Below are 20532 nucleotides of genomic sequence, written 5' to 3'. Positions count from 1 at the left end.
AGCTTGCGAGCAGGGTTCTAATACCTCTATGTCGGTTTGTTTCTAATTTGTACAATAGGGATCGGGAGTGGCACTGGAAAATGAAAATGGATTAATAATGGTAACGTACATAAATTGATTTAACCAACGTAATTACCACTGATGCTTGATAGGTAAGTGGTATCTGGTTGGTGGGGGACTAAGTAAAAACCGGACCCGGATAAGACACCGGAACGCCGGACCAGACATCAAACTCTGCATTCCGGAGCTTATAGTGTCTGGTCCGAGGGGTGTCCCATGCGGGGGGTGTCTTGTCCGGGGGGGATGCCTGTGATTGCTCACACCAGGGACATGGGGAAGGGGAGATTACAGCCTCCCCGTGTGGTCTGGAACGTTCCAGTTTTTATTACACCCCCGGACCATGCGGTGAGGCTGTATTCTCCCCCCTCTCCTCTCCCAGGTGACAGGTGCGAGAGCAGCCTCATCAGATGGAGCACCCCCGGACCGGATACTACAAGCTCCGGAATGCAGAGTTTGATGTCCAGTCCGGCATTCCGGTGTCTTATCCGATTCCGGATTTTACCCATACCCGGTTGGTGGTGCTCCCAAAAATGTTCAGCATTGTGACCCTCTCTGTTTTCGGTTTGTTTCTACCCAGTTTGTTTAATCACTGTTGATTCCAATTGTAAAGTGCAATGGAATATGCTGCACTATATAAGAAAGTGTAAATAAAGAAATAATAAGTTTTTTTAACTTTTTGGGAGGTTTGTTTGTACAATTGATCAGGTATTTATTTATTATTTATTTACAGTGTCTTATGCCGTGTTCTCACTGCAAGTGAGAAATACACGGCTTTTCCCCGGCATTGAAATGCCGGGGACTGCCGCGCTGGACCCCCGTTCTCACTGCAAGGCAAATTCCCGGCTGAAGAAGTTCTACCCGGGAATTTGCCTTTTAACACTGGTTTTTCGGCAGTGTGAACGGGTCAACCCGTGTCTGCATACCCGGATCTCAGACACGGGTACAAAGAAGGGTTTTACCCGTGTCTGAGATCCGGGTATGCGACCCGTTCACACTGCCAAAAATCCTCTGTTAAAAGGAAAATTCCCGGGTCTACATGCTAGACCCGGGAATTTGGCTGCAGAGAGAACAGGGTATTACATAGCGCAGCAGATTCCGTTACAGTGTCTTATATAGCGCAGCAGATTCCGTTACAGCGTCTTATATAGCGCAGCAGATTCCGTTACAGCGTCTTATATAGCGCAGCAGATCCCGTTACAGTGTCTTATATAGCGCAGCAGGTTCCGTTACAGTGTCTTATATAGCGCAGCAGGTTCCGTTACAGTGTCTTATATAGCGCAGCAGATTCCGTTACAGCGTCTTATATAGCGCAGCAGATTCCGTTATAGTGTCTTATATAGCGCAGCAGGTTCCGTTACAGCGTCTTATATAGCGCAGCAGATCCCGTTACAGTGTCTTATATAGCGCAGCAGGTTCCGTTACAGCGTCTTATATAGCGCAGCAGATTCCGTTACAGCGTCTTATATAGCGCAGCAGATTCCGTTACAGTATCTTATATAGCGCAGCAGATTCCGTTACTGAGTCTTATATAGCGCAGCAGATTCCGTTACAGAGTCTTATATAGCGCAGCAGATTCCGTTACAGAGTCTTATATAGCGCAGCAGATTCCGTTAGAGTCTTATATAGCGCAGCAGATTCCGTTACAGTGTCTTATATAGCGCAGCAGGTTCCGTTAGTGTCTTATATAGCAGCAGATTCCGTTACAGTGTCTTATATAGCGCAGGAGATTCTGTTACAGTGTCTTATATAGCGCAGCAGATCCCGTTACAGTGTCTTATACAGCGCAGCAGATTCCGTTACTGTGTCTTATATAGCGCAGCAGATCCCGTTACAGTGTCTTATATAGCGCAGCAGATTCCGTTACAGTGTCTTATATAGCGCAGCAGATTCCGTTACAGTGTCTTATATAGCGCAGCAGATCCCGTTACAGTGTCTTATATAGCGCAGCAGATTCCGTTACAGTGTCTTATACAGCGCAGCAGATTCCGTTACTGTGTCTTATATAGCGCAGCAGATCCCGTTACAGTGTCTTATATAGCGCAGCAGATTCCGTTACAGTGTCTTATATAGCGCAGCAGATTCCGTTACAGTGTCTTATATAGCGCAGCAGATCCCGTTACAGTGTCTTATATAGCGCAGCAGATTCCGTTACAGTGTCTTATATAGCGCAGCAGATTCCGTTACAGCGTCTTATATAGCGCAGCAGATTCCGTTACAGTGTCTTATATAGCGCAGCAGGTTCCGTTAGTGTCTTATATAGCAGCAGATTCCGTTACAGTGTCTTATATAGCGCAGGAGATTCTGTTACAGTGTCTTATATAGCGCAGCAGATCCCGTTACAGTGTCTTATACAGCGCAGCAGATTCCGTTACTGTGTCTTATATAGCGCAGCAGATCCCGTTACAGTGTCTTATATAGCGCCGCAGATTCCGTTACAGTGTCTTATATAGCGCAGCAGATTCCGTTACAGTGTCTTATATAGCGCAGCAGATCCCGTTACAGTGTCTTATATAGCGCAGCAGATTCCGTTACAGTGTCTTATACAGCGCAGCAGATTCCGTTACTGTGTCTTATATAGCGCAGCAGATCCCGTTACAGTGTCTTATATAGCGCAGCAGATTCCGTTACAGTGTCTTATATAGCGCAGCAGATTCCGTTACAGTGTCTTATATAGCGCAGCAGATCCCGTTACAGTGTCTTATATAGCGCAGCAGATTCCGTTACAGTGTCTTATATAGCGCAGCAGATTCCGTTACAGCGTCTTATATAGCGCAGCAGATTCCGTTACAGTGTCTTATATAGCCCAGCAGATTCCGTTACAGTGTCTTATATAGCGCAGCAGATTCCGTTACAGTGTATTATATAGAGCAGCAGATTCCGTTACAGTGTCTTATATAGCGCAGCAGATTCCGTTACAGTGTCTTATATAGCGCAGCAGATTTCGTTACAGTGTCTTATATAGAGCAGCAGATTCCGTTACAGTGTCTTATATAGCGCAGCAGATTCCGTTACAGTGTATTATATAGCGCAGCAGATTCCGTTACAGCGTCTTATATAGCGCAGCAGATGCCGTTACAGCGTCTTATATAGCGCAGCAGATTCCGTTACAGTGTCTTATATAGCGCAGCAGATTCCGTTACAGTGTCTTATATAGCGCAGCAGATTTCGTTACAGTGTCTTATATAGAGCAGCAGGTTCCGTTACAGTGTCTTATATAGCGCAGCAGATTCCGTTACAGTGTCTTATATAGCGCAGCAGATTTCGTTACAGTGTCTTATATAGCGCAGCAGATTCCGTTACAGCGTCTTATATAGCGCAGCAGATTCCGTTACAGTGTCTTATATAACGCAGCAGATTCCGTTACAGCGTCTTATATAGCGCAGCAGATTCCGTTACAGCGTCTTATATAGCGCAGCAGATTCCGTTACAGTGTCTTATATAGCGCAGCAGATTCCGTTACAGCGTCTTATATAGCGCAGCAGATTCCGTTACAGTGTCTTATATAGTGCAGCAGATTCTGTTACAGCGTCTTATATAGCGCAGCAGATTCCGTTACAGTGTCTTATATAGCGCAGCAGATTCCGTTACAGCGTCTTATATAGCGCAGCAGATTCCGTTACAGTGTCTTATATAGCGCAGCAGATTCCGTTACAGCGTCTTATATAGCGCAGCAGATTCCGTTACAGTGTCTTATATAGCGCAGCAGATTCCGTTACAGCGTCTTATATAGCGCAGCAGATTCCGTTACAGCGTCTTATATAGCGCAGCAGATTCCGTTACAGTGTATTATATAGCGCAGCAGATTCCGTTACAGTGTCTTATATAGCGCAGCAGATCCCGTTACAGTGTCTTATATAGCGCAGCAGATGCCGTTGCACTTTACAATTGGAAACAACAGTGCTGAAACAAACTGGGTAACAACAGACAGACTTGGAGGTAGGAGGGCCCTGCTGCAAGCTTACACTCTGTAGGTAGACAATTGAGTGTACCTCGTCCCCCTGCACAGCCCACCATGCCTCGGGCCAGGTGCCTCACTCCACAGCTACTGCTGCTGTGCCCGGCACACCTACCATTCTCAGGGCGTAATTTACCAAGGATCACTAATGACAGCCGGCGTTTGAGGGTGGAATCCTGGTGTTTTGTAGGTTGGAAAATAACGCCAACGTGGCCAGAGGTTAACCAGGAGTATGCGTGACGTGGGCGCTGACCCCGTCCAGCCGGTCTCAGTCACAGATTAGTGGAAGTCTCAGACCTACTCACATCGGCAAAGACTGTGAATTGTGTATGAATTAGTGGATAGCCAATAGCGATCCATACCCAATTCTCTCTCAATGCAGCGAGGGGAGTTTTCTCTTTCTGTGTGGGCAAAGCTTTCTACGCACAGTGCATTAGCAGCCACATCTGAATTAGGCCCTCAGTCAGTGTCCACGTGGATGGGAAACTATTAAATAGTACCAAAACATTTTTTGCTGGTGTCGACGGTGTTTTTGCTGACCATATGTCGACCAGATACCGTGAAATGTATAAATGTACTGATATAAAGAGATTGCATGGTAATGCTGTTGATGTGCAGCTACAAGCCCTGTGCTATATATAATAATCATAATTCCTCTGTCCCTTAGGACTGATGTCGTTCACAGGAGCCATGAACACAAGGCATTGGGTCATCTGCACCAGGGACTATTGATCCTGCTCACAGAGGTATCAGTATGTGATGTGTATGATGTAACTACACCTTGCTGCACAGCCTGCGTACCACACTGTAACACGTAGTATATTAAGGGGCCTATTCAGCAGTCAGTCTTTCCTGTTTCCGTATCTTTAGGGCAAAAACAAGTATCACCCCTTTTTACAAAGATGATTCCTGCCTTCAGCACCACAGACAGCTTATGGAGGTATTTATCTAGCTCAGCAAATATTAGCATTTCAGAGGTTATCTCATTAGCTAACACCATCTGAAGCCACCATTGTCTGCTTACACTATGGGAGAGGGATCTATTGATATACTGTATGTACCTGTATTTACTACTTACTAATACTGTCCATACAGATTAAATGGCACATTACAAGATAATGGGATTCAGACAGCGCTGTAACAAGCATTCCCAGCGCCCTGTGCTGGCCCCGCCCTCTTTGTGTGTGACATCGGCACTGGCGCAGGATCACCGACACCTGGAAACTACAGCAGTGTCCGGAGTCCAGGCCGCTTTGAAAAGACCTAAAGATGTACAAGAGTGTGGTATAGCTCACAGACAATATCTAGGATGACACACAATGCTGACACAATGAAAAGGTTGACATACGTTTTCTGTGTCAACGACGTCTGAGCACGTGTTCCCCAATTGGTATACCCCTATGCCTCATGACCATTCTTGTTCCCAATTGAAGTCTGCGTGGGAGGATGGTAAAGTATGGAAAAGTTAAAAATTGAAAATAAAATACCCCAAAACGCAATTCGGCAATTTAATGTGTTGACCTTTTGTCAATGTTGAATTTTTGCATGTCGACCTGTTGATTGTTAGACACGGTCTGTCATCCATCCGAATACCGATGCACACAAAGCCCAAAGGATGTGTTAATGGTGTGTGGCCAGCAGAGGGTGCTATATGATGCATCATAGATGTACTGTACACTGTGACCTGACACACCCTGAGCAGGGAGAATGCGCTCATCAAGACCAAATCAAACAAACCTCTTTGGCAAATGTTTCTGTTCTGCATTCCTGGCTTTGTTACTAGACTAAGGAATCCATTTAACCCTTATTTCTACCACTACATGCAGAGGGCTATTTGGACACAGCATACCGTAACATCAATTTCTAGTGCAGATATTTGTCACCTTTACAGTGCAGCTTTATTCACTAGCTGCTGTGCTCTGCAAATCTGTGTGTCAGTAACATTGTCCTGGAAAACTGTGTGTCAGTAACATTGTCCTGCAGATCTGTGTGTCCGTAACATTGTCCTGCAGATCTGTGTGTCCGTAACATTGTCCTGCAGATCTGTGTGTCCGTAACATTGTCCTGCAGATCTGTGTGTCCGTAACATTGTCCTGCAGATCTGTGTGTCCGTAACATTGTCCTGCAGATCTGTGTGTCAGTAACATTGTCCTGGAAAACTGTGTGTCAGTAACATTGTCCTGGAAAACTGTGTGTCAGTAACATTGTCCTGGAAAACTGTGTGTCAGTAACATTGTCCTGGAAAACTGTGTGTCAGTAACATTGTCCTGGAAAACTGTGTGTCCGTAACATTGTCCTGCAAATCTGTGTGTCAGTAACATTGTCCTGCAAATCTGTGTGTCAGTAACATTGTCCTGCAAATCTGTGTGTCAGTAACATTGTCCTGGAAAACTGTGTGTCAGTAACATTGTCCTATAAAACTGTGTGTCCGTAACATTGTCCTGGAAAACTGTGTGTCCGTAACCTTGTCCTGCAAATCTGTGTGTCCGTAACATTGTCCTGCAAATCTGTGTGTCCGTAACATTGTCCTGCAAATCTGTGTGTCCGTAACCTTGTCCTGCAAATCTGTGTGTCAGTAACATTGTCCTGGAAAACTGTGTGTCAGTAACATTGTCCTGGAAAACTGTGTGTCAGTAACATTGTCCTGGAAAACTGTGTGTCAGTAACATTGTCCTGGAAAACTGTGTGTCAGTAACATTGTCCTGGAAAACTGTGTGTCAGTAACATTGTCCTATAAAACTGTGTGTCCGTAACATTGTCCTATAAAACTGTGTGTCCGTAACCTTGTCCTGGAAAACTGTGTGTCCGTAACATTGTCCTGGAAAACTGTGTGTCAGTAACATTGTCCTGCATATCTGTGTGTCCGTAACCTTGTCCTGCAAATCTGTGTGTCCGTAACCTTGTCCTGCAAATCTGTGTGTCCGTAACCTTGTCCTGCAAATCTGTGTGTCCGTAACCTTGTCCTGCAAATCTGTGTGTCCGTAACCTTGTCCTGCAAATCTGTGTGTCAGTAACATTGTCCTGGAAAACTGTGTGTCAGTAACATTGTCCTATAAAACTGTGTGTCCGTAACATTGTCCTGGAAAACTGTGTGTCCGTAACCTTGTCCTGGAAAACTGTGTGTCCGTAACATTGTCCTGGAAAACTGTGTGTCAGTAACATTGTCCTGCATATCTGTGTGTCCGTAACCTTGTCCTGCAAATCTGTGTGTCGGTAATATTGTCCTGGAAAATTGTGTGTCAGTAACATTGTCCTGGAAAACTGTGTGTCAGTAACATTGTCCTATAAAACTGTGTGTCCGTAACATTGTCCTGGAAAACTGTGTGTCAGTAACATTGTCCTGGAAAACTGTGTGTCAGTAACATTGTCTTGGAAAACTGTGTGTCAGTAACATTGTCCTGGAAAACTGTGTGTCAGTAACATTGTCCTGTAGATCTGTGTGTCCGTAACATTGTCCTGTAGATCTGTGTGTCTGTAACATTGTCCTGTAGATCTGTGTGTCCGTAACATTGTCCTGTAGATCTGTGTGTCCGTAACATTGTCCTGTAGATCTGTGTGTCAGTAACAATGTCCTATAAATCTGTGTGTCCGTAACCTTGTCCTGCAGATCTGTGTGTCGGTAACATTGTCCTGCAGATCTGTGTGTCGGTAACATTGTCCTGCAGATCTGTGTGTCGGTAACATTGTCCTGCAGATCTGTGTGTCGGTAACATTGTCCTGCAGATCTGTGTGTCCGTAACATTGTCCTGCAAATCTGTGTGTCCGTAACATTGTCCTGCAAATCTGTGTGTCCGTAACATTGTCCTGCAAATCTGTGTGTCCGTAACATTGTCCTGCAGATCTGTGTGTCTGTAAACCTCTGGTTTATGTAAAAAAAAAAAGGAGCTGAAATTCATTCTGGTGCAATGGTTAGCATTACTGCCTCACAGCACTGAGGTCATAGGTTCCCACCATGCCCTATTTGTGTGGAGTTTGTATATTTTTCCCATGCTTGCATGGCTTTCCTCCGGGTACTCCGGTATCCTCCCATAATCCAAAAATATACTGGTACGTTAATTGGCTCCCAACAAAATGAGCTCTAGTGTGACTGTGCGCGTACATGGGGTAGACTGTAAGCTCCACTGGGGCAGGGACTGATATGAATATTGTCTGCAAGGCGCTGTGGAATATGTGTGCGCTATAGAAATAATTGTTAATAACAGTAATTCCAAGTAGCTGTACAAGAAAGACAATTCATAACATTTCGGATGCACTAAGTCTGTGTATGAGGACGCTGGATGTGTCATGCTGAAGGTTTGTCAGTGTATATGATTATCCAAATATTTTATAATGCCTTTTATCACCTATACTATAACTATACAGCCCACTGTAGTGTTCATTCTAGCACCCGCTATCTTTGAAACCCCATGCAGTACCTCCTCACTGCCTGGGGTGTCGCTGTCTGCTGTAGTGCTTCTAGCACAAGTCTGGTTTGCATATCAGTGCTCATACAGACCACACTGTGCTAGAAGCACTACAGCAGAAAGCGACACCTCAGGCAGCGAAGAGGAACTGCATGGGGTTTCAAATATGGCGGGTGCTAGAATGAACACTACCACTGTATAGAACATTAGACAAGTATATATGTACACAAAGTATGTTCCTGGCTGTGCGATCACTAATATCCCAGCATCGGTACACACTAATATATGCATGACGATTTACATGTTACCTGTGTGCACTCATGTGACCAGCACAAGGCAGCGTGTACATTGTCTATGTCAATATATGTTGTTAGCTTTACCCTAGGCTCATATGGGTGCACCTAGTCATCTGTCCGCGGACCAGAGCATAGCCGTGGGTATGACGTGTAGGCAATGACTGGTGTATGACTAGAGATTAGACCATGTTCCACAGATGCATAGTCTGGGTGAGAGGTCAGCCGTATAGGGATAACACAAGGAGAACATACAGACTTCACACATGTGGCCCTGGCTGGTGAGTAATCTCAGTAAGTGACGAGACCGCAATGCTAACCCCTGCACTACCATACTCCTATGCCAAGCTGCATTGATCGTTATGCTGTAGGTAGGGGCATCTGGTTTTGGAGCCATACAAATTTTTTTTTTTTTTTAACAAAGCTCTACACATCAGGCCCAAACTCTGGGCGGGAAGGAAATATGTACGGAGCCTGTTCCCTGCGTTCTGCAGGCAGCATGAAGGGTGAGTCACACTGTGCTGGAGCTGTGTTGCTGCACTGAGTAGACATGGACACACCCAGCTGCCAGAGCAGTGCCTGAGCCAGGCAGGAACTTTCCCCAGGCCGCACCACAGCCTCGTGCTGACTGACCATCTGCTGGAGCCGGGCTATAATGTGAGCTGCCAGAGCAGTGCCTGAGCCAGGCAGGAACCTTCCCCAGGCCGCACCACAGCCTCGTGCTGACTAACCATCTGCTGGAGCCGGGCTATAATGTGAGCTGCCAGAGCAGTGCCTGAGCCAGGCAGGAACCTTCCCCAGGCCGCACCACAGCCTCGTGCTGACTAACCATCTGCTGGAGCCGGGCTGTAATGTGAGCTGCCAGAGCAGTGCCTGAGCCAGGCAGGAACCTTCCCCAGGCCGCACCACAGCCTTGTGCTGACTAACCATCTGCTGGAGCCGGGCTGTAATGTGAGCTGCCAGAGCAGTGCCTGAGCCAGGCAGGAACCTTCCCCAGGCCGCACCACAGCCTCGTGCTGACTAACCATCTGCTGGAGCCGGGCTGTAATGTGAGCTGCCAGAGCAGTGCCTGAGCCAGGCAGGAACCTTCCCCAGGCCGCACCACAGCCTTGTGCTGACTAACCATCTGCTGGAGCCGGGCTGTAATGTGAGCTGCCAGAGCAGTGCCTGAGCCAGGCAGGAACCTTCCCCAGGCCGCACCACAGCCTTGTGCTGACTAACCATCTGCTGGAGCCGGGCTGTAATGTGAGCTGCCAGAGCAGTGCCTGAGCCGGGCAGGAACCTTCCCCAGGCCGCACCACAGCGTTGTGCTGACTAACCATCTGCTGGAGCCAGGCTATAATGTGAGCTGCCAGAGCAGTGCCTGAGCCGGGCAGGAACCTTCCCCAGGCCGCACCACAGCCTCCTGCTGACTAACCATCTGCTGGAGCCGGGCTGTAATGTGAGCTGCCAGAGCAGTGCCTGAGCCGGGCAGGAACCTTCCCCAGGCCGCACCACAGCCTCGTGCTGACTAACCATCTGCTGGAGCCGGGCTGTAATGTGAGCTGCCAGAGCAGTGCCTGAGCCGGGCAGGAACTTTCCCCAGGCCGCACCACAGCCTTGTGCTGACTAACCATCTGCTGGAGCCGGGCTGTAATGTGAGCTGCCAGAGCAGTGCCTGAGCCGGGCAGGAACCTTCCCCAGGCCGCACCACAGCCTCGTGCTGACTAACCATCTGCTGGAGCCAGGCTGTAATGTGAGCTGCCAGAGCAGTGCCTGAGCCGGGCAGGAACCTTCCCCAGGCCGCACCACAGCCTTGTGCTGACTAACCATCTGCTGGAGCCGGGCTGTAATGTGAGCTGCCAGAGCAGTGCCTGAGCCAGGCAGGAACCTTCCCCAGGCCGCACCACAGCCTCGTGCTGACTAACCATCTGCTGGAGCCGGGCTGTAATGTGAGCTGCCAGAGCAGTGCCTGAGCCGGGCAGGAACCTTCCCCAGGCCGCACCACAGCCTTGTGCTGACTAACCATCTGCTGGAGCCGGGCTGTAATGTGAGCTGCCAGAGCAGTGCCTGAGCCGGGCAGGAACCTTCCCCAGGCCGCACCACAGCCTCGTGCTGACTGACCATCTGCTGGAGCCGGGCTGTAATGTGAGCTGCCAGAGCAGTGCCTGAGCTGGGCAGGAACCTTCCCCAGGCCGCACCACAGCCTCGTGCTGACTAACCATCTGCTGGAGCCGGGCTGTAATGTGAGCTGCCAGAGCAGTGCCTGAGCCGGGCAGGAACCTTCCCCAGGCCGCACCACAGCCTCGTGCTGACTAACCATCTGCTGGAGCCGGGCTGTAATGTGAGCTGCCAGAGCAGTGCCTGAGCCGGGCAGGAACCTTCCCCAGGCCGCACCACAGCCTTGTGCTGACTAACCATCTGCTGGAGCCGGGCTGTAATGTGAGCTGCCAGAGCAGTGCCTGAGCCGGGCAGGAACCTTCCCCAGGCCGCACCACAGCCTCGTGCTGACTAACCATCTGCTGGAGCCGGGCTGTAATGTGAGCTGCCAGAGCAGTGCCTGAGCCGGGCAGGAACCTTCCCCAGGCCGCACCACAGCCTTGTGCTGACTGACCATCTGCTGGAGCCGGGCTGTAATGTGAGCTACCTGCACACGGCTCCGTCGGGCTGGGGCTCTGCCTCACATGCCACCTACTAGTTCCTGGGCTGAACTATGCTGCATCCTATTCATTCTCCAGGAATGTCTGACATCGCTGAGGTATGAGGCACATTGTGCCTCATGGCTCTTATGACGATGTGTAAGTTATATAGTTATATGTATACTGACTAGATTTGTTCATACAGTATTGGTGATTACCACCTCTCTTCATTCGGAGCTGTCAGCGCCCCCATCCCCAACTTCTGCCCTCCCTGCCACCACTACTGCCACGCTATATGTGTCTGCCCCTTACTACTCAGAGGTAAGCTCTCAGGGCTGGAGTCACTTCCTCCCCCGCAGCCCTGTCTCCCTGCACGAGGGGCACTGACCCCCCTTATACCCCTGCCAGTTATCACTGGCCATCACTGTGCTGGGTATAGCTGGACCGGCTCTTATTGCTTGGCATAGCTTTGTACTGTCCGTTGTTGTCTCCACATCATATCATACACGGGCTCCCTGCCCACCGCCCGCACACGTACAACGCCGCACACCTTTGTGGCCCCTTACAAATAAAAGATGATAATAAGGACGATAAGAATAACACTTTTGTGGCTAGTAAGTAATCAGGTTTTATTTATATAGAACACTTTCTCCAATAGGATTCCAGGCGCTTAGTAGACAAAAAGCTTCCCTGAAATGAGGGAGTGATCTGAAAATATGTTTTCTTGTGAAATCAGTGAGTGTTTGGCAGACTGTCTGCGTGACCCAACATGGAATCTCATCCATGAGGATTGCACACCCACAGTATTGTTCCTCCATCAGCCTATCTGCATTGCAGAGGTCCCACCCAGCCCCTGGCTTCATGACTTCACCCCTGCAAGCAGCCGTAGGCCCTGCTTCCCCGCTGGAGAGGGATCCCGTGCCAGGAGCTGAGTCACAGGACAGAGTGCAGTCTGCCTGTGCTTCTCTCCCACCTACCAACCATGCCTCCCCCCCCAGGTACATGCTGCATGTAGGGTGTAATCCTTGGGCAGCATGGCTGGATAGCCATGTGATATATAGTGTCTGCTGACAGGATTCTTATTTATTTTATTTATTAACAGTTTCTTATATAGCGCAGCATATTCCGTAGCACTTTACAAAGGAGACAGTGATACAACAAACAGGGTATTTGCAGACAGTCAAAATGTAGGAGGGCCCTGCTCGCAAGCTTACAATCTATAGGGAAATAGACATTGATACATAAGGATAGATACTGTATTCTTTATTGCATCGATTCCACCAGAATGCAAGGTTCCTTGACTGGTTCTGGAATTGTTTTTTTTTTATTATTACATTTTTATTGAATTTACAAGTTCGACTGGTTCTAGAATTTATAGAGCTTGTCTGAAGAGATAAGTTTTCAGGGAACGCTTATAGGTTTGGAGACTGGAGGAGAGTCTTATTGTGCTTGGGAGGGCATTCCACAGAGTGGGTGCAGCCCGTAGAAAGTCCTGCAGTCGGGAATGGGAGCGAGTAATGAGTGTGGATGAGAGACGCAGATCTTGTGAGGAGCGTAGAGGTTGTGTTGGATGATACTTTGAGATAAGAGAAGATATGTATGTTGGTGTAGTTTGGTTTATGGCTTTGTGTGTAAGTAATAGTATTTTGTAGTGAGCACAGTATAATTATTTGGAGTTGTGCGTTTCTTCCATTCCAGAGGTGGGCAGAGTGTATAAAGCCACTCCATCTTGACCTTTACTTTGCACCATTCAGGTATACTTGATTACACGGCACAATGCCAGGCCCCACGTTCCCTCACCCCTCTCACCTAATGGCTGCTTACACTGATTTGTTGTCTGACACACACAGTATTAGGCTTATTACACTCGGCTCATTGTTGGAGTCTGAATTAGGGAAGCACAAAGAAATGTACAAAAAAGAATCTTCTTACAGTTCCTTATACATGCTGCAGTTCATCCTGACATATTCATAATGTGTAAATTTTAATACAGAGTGCCCGCAAAACCAAAACCTTTCCGTTTGGGGTGGTTTTGGTATGGGGACGGTTTTTATTTATCTAGTGCTACCGTGCCTGCTCCCTGTGAGGAGATCCAGTACTACCATGCCTGGTTCTGGTCTATGCTGGTTATGAAGGGTTAATGTGCAGGCGTTGGTGTGTGCACCTCTGCACATCTGACCGCAGTGTGAGGAAATCCCTCATTATGCTGCGTGTCATTTCCTGCAGTGTAACAGATGGCGGCGGATCTCTGCCCACACCCGCACTGTCACTCACCAGTTACCAGAGAAACACAAGTTATTTTCCCAAACATTGCAGAAATAGGCCTGGCCGCAGCCTGCACATCACTGAGGGAGAGAGAGAGAGACGGGCTCCTTCCAAAATAAATAGCCATCCCAAACCCTGCTCCCATCCCACAGCATTCCTCGCCCTTAGTGGAAAGGACCTGCCCTTGTTTTCTGTGTTATATACATAATTTCTGCTTCTGGTGTCTGTCCAGCAAACCTGCAGAGAATACAAAGCATTTCCCCTTAGAGCCAAGCTGTACACTATGGGCCTGATTCTGAGTTCTGCTGATCTCTGGCGCAAAACTACGTGTCTTTCCAGCAGCGCATATGCAGATTACGCATCTTGGCGTATGTCTGTCCTATCATTCGAAGGATGGGATTTGGGCATCTCTGTCTGTAATATCTGGCGGGATCTGGGTAGTGGCACTGAACTACTGACAGTGTTGTGGGAATGCATCTATGGTGAAGGGTAGCCCATATCTTCTAGATTCCGTGCTTCTATAACGGGGCTGGTGCTGCATAAAATGAAACCCCTGTATTAACCATAGATAGTAAGCCAGGCTTCCTCTTCTGTCTGCGCTGGCAGACGCACCAACCCCCGCATTACCCATAGGTAGTAAGCCAGGCTTCCTCTTCTGCCTGCACTGGCAGATGCACCAACCCCCGCATTACCCATAGGTAGTAAGCCAGGCTTCCTCTTCTGCCTGCGCTGGCAGACGCACCAACCCCCGCATTACCCATAGGTAGTAAGCCAAGCTTCCTCTTCTGCCTGCACTGGCAGACACACCAACCCCCGCATTACCCATAGATAGTAAGCCAAGCTTCCTATTCTGCCTGCACTGGCAGACACACCAACCCCGGCATTACCCATAGGTAGTAAGCCAGGCTTCCTCTTCTGCCTGCACTGGCAGACGCACCAACCCCCGCATTACCCATAGGTAGTAAGCCAGGCTTCCTCTTCTGCCTGCGCTGGCAGACGCACCAACCCCGGCATTACCCATAGGTAGTAAGCCAAGCTTCCTATTCTGCCTGCACTGGCAGACACACCAACCCCGGCATTACCCATAGGTAGTAAGCCAAGCTTCCTATTCTGCCTGCACTGGCAGACACACCAACCCCCGCATTACCCATAGATAGTAAGCCAAGCTTCCTATTCTGCCTGCACTGGCAGACACACCAACCCCCGCATTACCCATAGGTAGTAAGCCAGGCTTCCTCTTCTGCCTGCACTGGCAGATGCACCAACCCCCGCATTACCCATAGGTAGTAAGCCAGGCTTCCTCTTCTGCCTGCGCTGGCAGACGCACCAACCCCCGCATTACCCATAGGTAGTAAGCCAGGCATCCTCTTCTGCCTGCGCTGGCAGACGCACCAACCCCCGCATTACCCATAGGTAGTAAGCCAGGCTTCCTCTTCTGCCTGCGCTGGCAGACGCACCAACCCCCGCATTACCCATAGGTAGTAAGCCAGGCTTCCTCTTCTGCCTGCACTGGCAGACGCACCAACCCCCCCCCCCCCCCCGCATTACCCATAGGTAGTAAGCCAGGCTTCCTCTTCTGCCTGCACTGGCAGACGCACCAACCCCCCCCCCCCCCCGCATTACCCATAGGTAGTAAGCCAGGCTTCCTCTTCTGCCTGCGCTGGCAGACGCACCAACCCCCCCCGCATTACCCATAGGTAGTAAGCCAGGCTTCCTCTTCTGCCTGCGCTGGCAGACACGCCAACCCCGGCATTACCCATAGGTAGTAAGCCAGGCTTCCTCTTCTGCCTGCACTGGCAGACGCACCAACCCCCGCATTACCCATAGGTAGTAAGCCAGGCTTCCTCTTCTGCCTGCGCTGGCAGACGCACCAACCCCCGCATTACCCATAGGTAGTAAGCCAGGCTTCCTCTTCTGCCTGCACTGGCAGACGCACCAACCCCCCCCCCCCCCCCGCATTACCCATAGGTAGTAAGCCAGGCTTCCTCTTCTGCCTGCACTGGCAGACGCACCAACCCCCCCCCCCCCCCCCCGCATTACCCATAGGTAGTAAGCCAGGCTTCCTCTTCTGCCTGCGCTGGCAGACGCACCAACCCCCCCCGCATTACCCATAGGTAGTAAGCCAGGCTTCCTCTTCTGCCTGCGCTGGCAGACGCACCAACCCCCGCATTACCCATAGGTAGTAAGCCAGGCTTCCTCTTCTGCCTGCACTGGCAGACGCACCAACCCCCCCCCCCCCCCGCATTACCCATAGGTAGTAAGCCAGGCTTCCTCTTCTGCCTGCGCTGGCAGACGCACCAACACCCCCCCGCATTACCCATAGGTAGTAAGCCAGGCTTCCTCTTCTGCCTGCACCAGCAGACGCACCAACCCCCGCATTACCCATAGGTAGTAAGCCAGGCTTCCTCTTCTGCCTGCACTGGCAGACACACCAACCCCCGCATTACCCATAGGTAGTAAGCCAGGCTTCCTATTCTGCCTGCACTGGCAGACACACCAACCCCCGCATTACCCATAGGTAGTAAGCCAGGCTTCCTATTCTGCCTGCACTGGCAGACACACCAACCCCCGCATTACCCATAGGTAGTAAGCCAGGCTTCCTCTTCTGCCTGCACTGGCAGACGCACCAACCCCCGCATTACCCATAGGTAGTAAGCCAGGCTTCCTATTCTGCCTGCACTGGCAGACACACCAACCCCCGCATTACCCATAGGTAGTAAGCCAGGCTTCCTCTTCTGCCTGCACTGGCAGACGCACCAACCCCCGCATTACCCATAGGTAGTAAGCCAGGCTTCCTCTTCTGCCTGCACTGGCAGACGCACCAACCCCCCCCCCCCCCCCGCATTACCCATAGGTAGTAAGCCAGGCTTCCTCTTCTGCCTGCACTGGCAGACGCACCAACCCCCCCCCCCCCCCCCCCCCCTGCATTACCCATAGGTAGTAAGCCAGGCTTCCTCTTCTGCCTGCACTGGCAGACGCACCAACCCACCCCCCCCCCGCATTACCCATAGGTAGTAAGCCAGGCTTCCTCTTCTGCCTGCACTGGCAGACGCACCAACCCCCCGCATTACTCATAGGTAGTAAGCCAGGCTTCCTCTTCTGCCTGCACTGGCAGACGCACCAACCCCTGCATTACCCATAGGTAGTAAGCCAGGCTTCCTCTTCTGCCTGCGCTGGCAGACGCACCAACCCCCCGCATTACCCATAGGTAGTAAGCCAGGCTTCCTCTTCTACCTGCTATAACTTAACGTGCAAATAAAAGAATCGGCCCCAATGCCCATCCAGCTCCATCATTATATTCTCCTGTGCTGAGCTCCTAATGAGGCTGAAGGGACACATATTCTATGGCGCATTGCACTAGGCAACAGCCAAAAATGATCCTACATAAAAACAACCAATTCTTACTGATTTCAATGCACTGAACACAAATATGATGTTTAGAATTGTTTATTAGTTCAAGTTTTGAAGATCCTTAGCGATTAACTAAATCATAGATCAATGCCATGGTCACACATTGCAGACATTTTCTCATTTCTTAAAGTATTATCTTTATTGACATTTGACTAGTTGACATGCATAAAATCTGAGAAACATCAATGGCCGGTTTTATTGTCATTTTCGTTTTCCACACCATAAATTCTATTAATAAACATATGTCATTTTTAGGATCCCAAAAAACATTACAATTTGTTGTCCAGTGTAATCAGAGACCTCTGAGTATTATAAACAATAAGAAATGGATTTGGTCACTATAATATATTCATTATTAGTCCCCATCCCGTCTGAGTGGAGACTAATCTGTCTGTCACGTTTCGTGAAGCACCAGCTGGAGTGTAACGGAGGCTGGGTGCTTTAATGTAGGGCTGTTGCATGAATGACAGATTGGAGTGAAGCAATTGGATAAAATTAAACCTTTTTTAATAAAGATACTGCGGTACAAGATATGAATGATGGCATAAAGAATAACTGTAGATATTGATAAACTGAAAGAAGGCAATAATAAACAGTACTTATTGGAGAGCTTGAAGATGATTGGAAAGTTGGATGATTGCAGGATTGGATGAAGAATTGGATGGTTGAATGATTGGATGAAGGATTGGATGAAGGATTGGATGGTTGGATGAAGGATTGGATGAAAGAGAAGAAGATGAAGTCCAGTTGAATCTGTGATGAGTGAGATCGTAGCTGCAGGACCAGGGATGTGACCACGGATAATAACCGTCAGAAATGAAGGAAGAAGATGACACCCTTTGGGGGGTTAACCTTGTCCTATCCTAATAGGCGGCAGAGGGTTCCGTGATGATATGGTGGCGCAGTGGACGATCAGCAGGGAGATCAGCGAAGACTTTCACCAGGATGCGAAGGAGAGCTGTAGTGGATACTAGAGGGATAGCCAGGAGTGACCAATGATGTTAGCGGGTAGACATCATTGTACTGACTGCTGGTCTAGTCAGACTTTAAGGGTTGAGCTGAGCGGTGATTGGCTGCGTGTGTGACCTCATACTTTGGAGCCGCGCAGCATAGGCTGTAGCAACCAAGAAGATGGCCGCCGCCAGATGCGGCAACAGAAACCAGCCGGCGGAGAATATACACGGAGGCACTGCAGCCGGCGCTTCCCAGCCAGAGGCCTAACATGACACGGACACCATCATGGCGGCCCATGCCTCACGCCACCCAGAGCCTGCACACCACAGCTGTCACCTGGTGGTGACAGAGTGTCGGAACTCAGACAGCCGGCATGGGTATCAGCAGCGGAGGATAGCATGTCAGAGGTCTGTAGGACCGGGACAGCACAGGGAGCCAGGGCAGCTGGGATGGTGGTCGTGACACTGTTCTTTATATTTATTTCCCTGCTTTCTTGGGCCTATTTCCGGACACAGGCCTGGCATTGGGCCATTATGTGTTCACCCAGCCCTGATTGTGGCTACATTGTCTGGGTGGTTCTGAGTGTCACATGGGCCCTTATTCTGATCGGTGCGGTAATATCCGCGTGCGTTCGCCCCGCCGATGTTTTGTGTCTGCGCATGTGCAGAGGCGTCTCTGCGCATGTGCGAGCGGGACGCACGGCCACATTCCGCATGAAATGTGTACACTACGAACAGGGGGTGGAGAGGGGTGTGAAGGGCTGTTTGGGCTCATTACCATATGCATACGCCCTGCGTTTCATGGGCGTTCCCATACAAACGCTGGGCGTACGTATGGTAATGCGGCCGTGACGCACGTGTAGGGGGCGGACATATGACATTGCCGGATGTCAGCTGCCCGCCCAGATCCCTGCTTTTGCACGGAGAAATGTCCGTGTGGTCTGAGGTTGCGGGAGCTGGTGGAGCACTCGGTCCTGCATTCGATGGTCTGCGACCATCGAATGATGGGGGAGGTTCCCTGAGATGGAGGAGGCGTATTCATGAGAAATACACGTGCGGTCCGTTCGGACAGCTTCTTACCGCGTACGGACGGAGTTGGCGATCCGTATGGAAGGCGGGGTTTAGGACGCACGGTGCTATTTGGATCCGGCCGCACCGATCAGAATAAGGGCCATGGTGAGGACTGTGTAGTGGACCTTCGCCTAGTCCTGACTACGGCTGCATCTAGGCTGTGATTGGCTATCAGCATGCAGATTGGTGGATGGGTGGCAGCCATTCACCATAGGGAAACATGTGAAGAGACAGTGCAGGAATGTGGGAGGGGGTAAAGGTGCCTATAGATTGTAAGCTGGCGAGCAGGGCCCTTATACCATTTGACTGTCTGTAAATACCCTGCTTGTTGTATCACTGTCTCCTTTTGTAAAGCACAATGGAACATGCTGCACTATATAAAGAACTGTTAATAAATAAATAATTGGGTGCCGTGAGATGTGCGCTCCCGCACACACCATCGTACAGCTCATACAGTGTTTGTACTAGATTCCATTGCAACGTATTCAATGCGATCTACTCCAAATTGCATACAATAATTGTACTGTGTATGGGCACCTTTAGTGTTCTTTATACCAGAGAACAGGCCCCAGTGCATTGCTTTGAATTCTGCGGAGTCAGTCTAGAGGTTACTGAAGCTCTCATTCATGCCGTCATCATTTCCCGCCTTGGCTAATGTAACCTTCTCCCCTCCTGTCTCCCCCATTACAGGCTGACCCCACCTCTGCAGCCACATTACTCAGTCACTCCCTAGAACGCTCAGAATTGTATTCATACTTCTCTCACCTACAAATATGTAACTCTCCCTGCTCCTCCCTACGCTCCCCCCGCGCCTCATTTCATCCCGCACTCTCCCCTCTCTCACACTCAGGATCTCTCCCGGCCGCTCCCAACCTGTGTAGTGCCCGCCCTCCTCCATGAGACTCATCAAACGTGCCCTGAAAACTCATTTTTCCATTTTCGTTTCCACCTCTCTTCTTTCCTCTGCAGTTTCATCCCTCCTCTCCCAGCTGGGCCCGCACATACCTGCTATAGATTGTAAGCTCATTTGTGCAGGACATTCTCCCCATTTCTCTTCTCTCATTATGTAAACTGCACACTGTAATTATATATCTGTATGACTATAAGCTGTCAGTATGAGTCTGTTATCCCCTTGTTTTGTGCAATGTATGCCTTGTAGTGGGATACATACACAAGCACACCAGAGGATCTTGACAGGGGCTCCTTAAGTGCCCTGATCCTCCCTGCTTGCCACCTAACCTGTCTCTAGTAGTGCCTAACCCTTCTACCATGCAGACTATCCCTAAATCCCCCCAGTGCCTAAACCTACCCCATCCCCCTTCCCCGCCCACCATTCTTACATTCAGGGTTCTGTCATTGGTACAGTAATCCATGGCGTAGTCCCGACGCTGGTTTTCCTGACCACCGAGATTATAACTGTATCCCCTTGTAGTGCCTCATAATATAATAATAATAATCTGCCTCTGATTGTAATATTATTTGCACATCCTGGCTGGGATCCGG

The 20532-nt window shown here is 49.6% G+C and overlaps 1 protein-coding gene across 36 annotated transcripts in view; it reads left to right on the top strand.

The window, feature by feature from the left end:
* The window catches only part of LOC146049607 (immunoglobulin superfamily member 11-like), a 571199-nt gene that overhangs the window by 198428 nt on the left and 352239 nt on the right, over nt 1-20532 (top strand). For 26 of the 36 annotated variants that reach the window (XR_014466151.1, XR_014466149.1, XR_014466146.1 and 23 more), the window contains 2 exons: nt 4683-4761; nt 4886-4955. The gene's annotated coding sequence lies outside the window, so the exon portion shown is untranslated. Of the gene's footprint in view, nt 1-58; nt 153-4682; nt 4762-4885; nt 4956-5110; nt 5523-20532 lie in introns of those variants that run through there. The other 10 variants (XM_083166158.1, XM_083166157.1, XM_083166156.1 and 7 more) reach the window with 4 other exon arrangements.

The sequence above is a fragment of the Crinia signifera genome, chromosome 12, assembly GCF_055691185.1.
Source record: "Crinia signifera chromosome 12, ASM5569118v1, whole genome shotgun sequence".
NCBI lineage: Eukaryota > Metazoa > Chordata > Amphibia > Anura > Myobatrachidae > Crinia > Crinia signifera.
This window is presented reverse-complemented; position numbering and strand designations above follow the sequence as displayed.